Below are 7,254 nucleotides of genomic sequence, written 5' to 3'. Positions count from 1 at the left end.
AAATAGTTGGGAGAGATTTTGCTATGAAATTGTTCTGCTACTAGTCCTGGGGCCATATTCCTTTAAGGGTCTTATTCCTGGTCTTAGGGCTCTGTGATATATGAGGCTATTAGATCAATTAGAGAGCTCTGCTGTTTCCATATTGTGTAGATGCACCATACTGAGTAAGACTCCATTTGGAATCTAGCTTTGGATCACCATGGCTCAGGAGGAATACCACTGGCACATAGCACTAGTCATGCTTTTCTTGACACCTTCTCCACTAATAATTTTAATTAATTATATGGATAGTATCATACTTTTCCTTACATATCTCATCTTTCTAAGAATTTCTGATCTATGGACTTTGATAATTAGGTTAGCTTCCTGTGAGTTTTCCCCCAACCTACATAACTTGGTTTAAAAAATGATGACTGTATAATAATTTTAAGGCAAGTCTGGTTTTCTGAAGCAAAGCTTCAAGACTTCTACAAACTGAGAGTCTGTAAGAGGAAACATCAAGATTCCTCTTGGTGGGTTAAATTAGGGTGTTGTTGCAATTGTCCTTCTTTTGAAATAGAGGATAACATGAGCAAAAGATGCAAGTTTTAATGTAAAAACATACTTGAATCTGAAGTAGAAGACATAGTCAGTGAATACTTATGGTCAAAAACCATATATGAAAGGTTTACTTTGGAGGGTCTAAGTCTTGAGGTAAGAGCACTCCAATTTTCCAAGCCATATATGAGAGAAGCATTTGTTTTATTTGGCATATTTTTGCTCACTCTTGTATAGTTGTAACTGGTAAGTCAATCATTTCAGGAGAATGGCTCTGTGTTCATGGTGACCATGTCTTACTGCAAATTCTTTAATTTAAAGAAATTTGTTTGGGTATTTATTTGATACAGGGTCTTGCTATTCAGTTCAGACTCAGTGATCTTCTTGTCTCAGCCTCCCCAGCACTGGGATTACAGGTGTGTGCCACCACACCTGGTTTCAGTGGTCAGCATGGGCTTGCTCAGGGTTGGGGGAAGGGCAGCACAGCATGTGGTACCAGGGATCAAACCTGGGTCCTTATGCTTGCCGGGCAGGTGCTTAGACCGCGGAGCTATCTTCTCAGCCTCTTTTTTGGCCTTTTTAAGACAGAGTTTCGCTATGTAGTTCATGGTGGCCTAGAACTTACTTGGTAGCCAAGGCTGGCCTTGAATTCCCAGAAATCCTCTTGCTTCAGTTTCCTGAGTGATGGGGTTACAGGTATGTGTCACCATACCCTGATATCAGTTATTTCAAGTTGTTCTTTCAGTCAAATTCTATTTGCCTTCTTAAGGGCATTCTCTCAACTTATTCTAGCAGAAAACTCCTGCCAAAGAGAAGCACAAGCAAATCTCCTGTAAGACTATAGCATTAAAGGACAAATAAAACTTTTTCAAAAAGGCCTCTATTTTATTTTTTAAAAAAAATCTTCAAATCACTGATTACAGTGTTGTGTACATAGAGTCCCTAATATTTAGGAAGCTGAGACAGGAGGATGGTTTGAGCCCAGGAGTTGGAAACCAGCCTAGACAACATAGTGAGAACCTATGTCAAAAAATGAAAAAGGAGGGCCAGGGAGATAGCTCAGTAGACTAAGCGCTTACCTGGCAAGCACAAAGTTCTGAGTTCAATCCCCAGTATTGCAAAAAAAGAAAACACACACAAAAAAAGAAAACTGAAAAATAAATAAACAAACAACAGCACAAAATACACAAAAGCCAACAAGAAGTGTTCAAATATTTAAAAATGCAAACAACGTTTACATTATACTCTGCTACTTTAATTCTTTCCTCTTTTGTTTTCCAGTAAAATTAATGTGCCAGGAAATACAGCATGCTTTTCCGTGGTTTTGCCCCTGTCTCACCCCACCATTTCCTACCTCAGGAGCAAGCACCCCAGCTTTAGGAGGGGGTTTAGTATCTTTCTGGTCTGTGTTTCCACATGTCTCTGGCTAATAGGTGGGACATAATATAAAACAATACAGAAAGTAAGCAGATAATCTGAGAACTTTAATAGACTATAGCCAAATTATCTACAAATATTTTTCTTAAGAGCCTAGAAATTTTAAATTCCCAAACGTTAGTTTTTCCCCAATTCTTCTCCTGACCCCGTTTCTTTTCTATCTTTCAACATTTTGTTGCTAAAACCCACCATTCGTGGTTTTTAACCTACACCCTTATAGTCAGTCAATGTTAGTTAACATCATCTGGTCACACAGCATCCTGAGAACTCTGGAAAATGAACTGACCCTGAGATGCTTGTTTGTCTGTTTTCCAGTGCTGGGAATCAAATCCAGGCGTTCTCTACCACTTAGCTGCATCTCCAGACATTTATTTATTTGTTTATTATTGTGAGAATGGCTCTCACTAGGTTGCCCTTCCAGGACTGAACTTTCAGTCCTACTGCCTCTGCCTCCCTCTGTGCTAGGATTATGTGTTGAAGAATGAATTGGGCAGATGCCTCAGGTAGGAGGAATTTAGTGCAAACTCAGCACTGAAGTGACAGATTTTTTTTTTCTTTCATAGAAAGATATGACTTCTTCTGACAAATCCTTTGAGAGTAATTTAGGCAGAATAATTCCATGGCTCCCCTGTTCCCAAAATATCTATATCCTAATTCTCAAAGCCTGTGGTGAATGTGTCACCTCATGTGGCCAAAGGGACTCTGCAGATGTGATTACATTAAGGAATCTGACATGGGGTTATATTGGACTACCTGTATGGACACCTAGTCAGAAATGTTCTTAGAAGTGAAAAAGGGAAGCTGGAGAGTCAGAGAAGGAGAGTTGGGTTGGGCTATTGCTCAGCAGTAGAGGGCTTGCCTAGCACGTGTGAGAGTCTGGGTTTGATCCCCAGAACTGGGGAAGGTACAGAGACAGGCAGTTAAAGAAGTGATGGGGAGGGGAAAGAAGAAAGGGGAGAGAGAGAGGGCATGAGAGAGAGAGAGAGAGAGAGAGAGAGAGAGAGAGAGAGAGAGACTCAGAATGGCTTGATAAGGAAAGAGGCTACCAGCCAGCCGAGGAATCTGGGGGTATCCAGAATCTGGAAAGGTAACGTAATGCATTCTCCCTTTGAACCTCTAGAAGGATCAGAGGGCCACCAGCTCCTGGACTTTAATCTGCTAAAACCTGGGGCGGGGGTAAAAACAATCTGCTAAAACCTATTTCAGATTTCTGAATTCCAGAACTAGAAGATAATAAATCTATGTTGTTTTAAGCCACCACATAAGAAGGTAGTTCCATGGTCAAACTTTTATCTGATTCCAGGAATGGGTCACTAATTTAGCAGTACAAGTCAAAGAGATGTAATGAGAGCCTGATTTTGGGATTCAGGCTGCTGAGGTAGCCTGTGTTATGTGTGCTGGGTCATTTGCTGTGGATGTCAGTGTACAGTAAGACCAGAAATATGAGGAGCAGTGGCCTGCCCTGACAAGTGACACCATGACCTTTACAGATACAGTTGGTGGGGTCATAGGGTTAGCCTTATATGAAGCACTCAAAATTTGGGAGGATAGAGAAAGTTCACACGATCAAGAAACTGGACAGATGTGTATGCACGAGCAAGGAAGATGATATTTCAGGAAGGTAGAAATAGGAATCTGACAGGGAACGGTGCTGTCAAAGTGCTCTTGAGTGTAAAGCAACAGAACAATTTCCGAGTCACACTGACTCTTAAAGGAAGAGCTAGAAATCTATCTCCAAGTTGGGTTTCTATGACTCCAAGTAGCTGTTGGGTTAGACAGTGCTGCAGGAAGAGGGCAGCTAGACACAATTATCACTAATAGTGTGTTGGCTGGAAATGTAATAGAGAGAGCAGGCCAGGAACCGTGAGGCAGTATCAGTTGAGTGATGCCTTGGCTTCTTTGATAGCTTACTGGACAGTACCAGTCATGGACCTCTGGATGGATGCGTCTTGACTGTGCAGTGGTCTCATCTAAGTGGCACTGGGGAACAGGCCAAGAATCAACCTTTTTTCTTCCTCTCCCACTGAAACCATTCTATTTGTGTCTGTTCTTGTTTTCAGCTCTTCTTCAGATTCACGAAACATTCATTCATCAATTTATTCAATAAGCATTTTGTCTGTATATTATAGTAGTTACAAATCTGATTCCCTAAGATAGTGCTTTCATTAAAACTTAGAATAAGACAATATTAATTAAAATAGTGTTTTCTAGACCCTCTCCCCAGCAATTATGTTATTGAAACACTCTGACCTGGCCAAAATGGTCCACTTCCTATCCTCCAAACAGTCATTCAGTCATTGCCAAAGACTTAGCCTCTTTGTAACTCTGGCATCTTTGCTCTAGGAAAATTCCCAGGGACTTCTGACTCCTCAGTTACTTCTTGCATATATCAGCAAAACATATGGTGTCCAAATGCAGCTGAAAGGTAAAAATAAATGAACAGTGGCAGGGAGGAGGGTAGTAGGGCAAAGGTTAAGAATTAAAATCAAGTCTTCTTTATGGTCTTTATTTGCTCTTTCCAGATTACCTAGACAAATAGCATTACCCTAGAGATCTGTTAATTTTTTCCATACTACAGATCTGCCTCATCGTTTTTATTTAATTTGGATGTTTAGCCTGCCAAAACATTGACTCTTGGCCTACTCAGCCCAGGCTTTGATATCTGACCAACTTTTTCTTAGACAGAAGAGCAAGAAAGTCTTTCTGAAACAAATAATGTAAGAATATAGATTTATGGGCTGGCTAGATAGCTCAGTGGACTAAAGCACCTGTTTAGGCAGGCGTAGGGACCAGGGTTCAATTCTCAGCTTGCTGTGCTGGCCCCACCCCTGGGGCATGCTGAGATGGTGAATGAGACTGGGAGTGATGGCACATGCCTGTAATACCAAAGCTTGGGAGGCTGAAAACAGGAGGATCACTATAAGTCCGATCTGTGTAGTGAGACCATATAGACCCTGTACTAAATACATAAAAAAGACTATGGCTTTATAAATAATCCAAATATGAAATTATACAGAGTAAGAACCAAAGCTCTCATACACCCTACTATGCAATCTTGTTTTCTTTCTCAGACATAATCATTACCAACAGTTTTGGTGTGTATCTTCCTGGATATTTCACATGTCATTACATGGAAATAAATGAGCACAGTTTCTAATTTTCTGAAATAAAAACCTACATCTTCTTTTCAACAAATGATACTAGGAAAACTGGATATTCTTCCAAGACCAAAATGTAAGATCTAAAGCCATGAAGCTCTTAGAAGAAAACTTGCATAACATTGGGTTTGATGATGATTCCTTGGATATGATACAGAAACACAGAACAGTGACAAAATATAGACAAGTTGGAATTAGACAAAAGGGAAACTTGTGTGTCAAGGATACTCAGATGTTGGATGTTGTAGTGAACACTTGCAATCCCAGAAAGTGGAAAACTGAGGCAGGAGGATTGCCATGAATTCAAGGCCACCCTGAAGTATGTAGTCACTTAAAGCTTGATTAAACTGGTAAGACCCTGACTCAAAAAATGAATAAACAGAAAGGACACTCAAGTGGGTGAAAAGATAACACATAACATGGAGGATGATATTTATCTGATAAAGAACTAGTATCTAGAAAATGTAAAGAACTTCTGCAACTTAATACTAACACCTTCAGAAAACAACTCAAAAGATGTACAAAGGAAACTGGGTATAATTTCTTTTCTTTTTTTCTTTTTTTTTTTTTTGTACTGGTACTGTGAATCAAACTCAGGACCTGGTGCTTTTTGGATAGGCACTGTGCCGCTGATCTTTCTCCCTGACGCCGAAAGCTGGGTATGATAGTACATACTTATAATTTGAGCACTTGGGACACTGAGTCAGGAGCATTGCTGAGTTTGAGAACAGCTTGGGCTATCCAGTGAGTTGAAGTCCAGCCTGAACTACATTTTTCAAAATTGAGAATTCAAAGGGTTATGAGTTGTAGGAGCTTACAGAAAGCTGATTTGTAAAATCTTGCCTTAAGAATCCCTCATCCTAGGTTGGCTAGATAGCTCAGTGGACTAAAGCGCCTGCTTCAGCAGAGCACACTGGCCGGGGTTCAATTCCAGGCATGCCATGCCGGCCCCGCCCCTGAGGTGTGCTGAGATGGCGATTGAGACTGGGTATGGTGGCACGTGCCTGTAATCCCAGTGCTTGGGAGGCTGAAAACAGGAGAATCACTATGAGTCAGACCTATGTAGTAAGACCCTGTACACCTTGTAGACCCTGACCTAAATTCATAAAAAAAAGAAACTTTAGTCCAGTTTTTCTTCAAACACAGAAAATTATCCAAATTCCTATAAGGTATATTGGTCACTGTTACTATACAAGACAAACCACTCCATCCTCATTTCCTGATGGCTTAAGATTATGTATGATTTATTTTGAAAACTGATAGGTGAGAGAAAGAATAATTTATCATCTTTTTTCCTGTTCTAAACTGTAATGCAAGGTAACAAAAATAGTTAATAAGAATAAAATTTGTCTTGATAAAATAACGTCAGCTAATAATGAAGAAGAAATGACAGAAAAAGAATATTGACATTTTTCACTTTTAATGAAATAATGGATCTAGGGAGTAATTATCAGTGTCCACTAAAATCACTGAGAAACGGATAGGAAACTTTACAGTGAATAGATGAGACTGAAATCACCAGTAAATGTTAACAGCAGAAGGAAGATAATCAGATACTCCATGCACCCTAAATGATTCACATAGGAAGTACCCACATCACCTACTTTAAGAAAACACAAATTGAAATCTGACCAAGACTGTGATGTACCAATTTGCAGGAAGTCAGAGTTCAGATGAACATATTCAGAGACATCATGAGAGTAAAAACGTGGGAAGCTACATGACAATTTTGCAACTAATAAATTGAAAAGAGGAAAGTGAAAGAGTCTGTAAATTAAAAAAGACTTAAAATACATAGAATTAATTATAATATGTAAACTAGTCCAAATACTTAATTTCAACACTTGACTGCTAAAAAAATCCTGAGACAATCAGCAGTACCTGAGCAATAGCAGACATGTAATGATGTTAAGAAACTTGTTGAAGGGGCTGGGTAGATAGCTCAGTAAAATAAGCACTTGCCTGGCGAAGGCAAAGTCCTGAGTTCAATCCCCAGTTCAGCAAAGAAAAAAAAAAAAAGAAAGAAAGAAACTTGTTGAATATTTTAGGTGTGATAATAACATTGGGATTGTGTTTTTCAGAAGAGAGTCTTTATGGTGCTCCTACTTAATTATTTCTAGTT

The sequence above is a fragment of the Octodon degus genome, unplaced genomic scaffold (assembly GCF_000260255.1).
Source record: "Octodon degus isolate 3935 unplaced genomic scaffold, OctDeg1.0 scaffold00065, whole genome shotgun sequence".
NCBI classification, from domain to species: domain Eukaryota; kingdom Metazoa; phylum Chordata; class Mammalia; order Rodentia; family Octodontidae; genus Octodon; species Octodon degus.
This window is presented reverse-complemented; position numbering follows the sequence as displayed.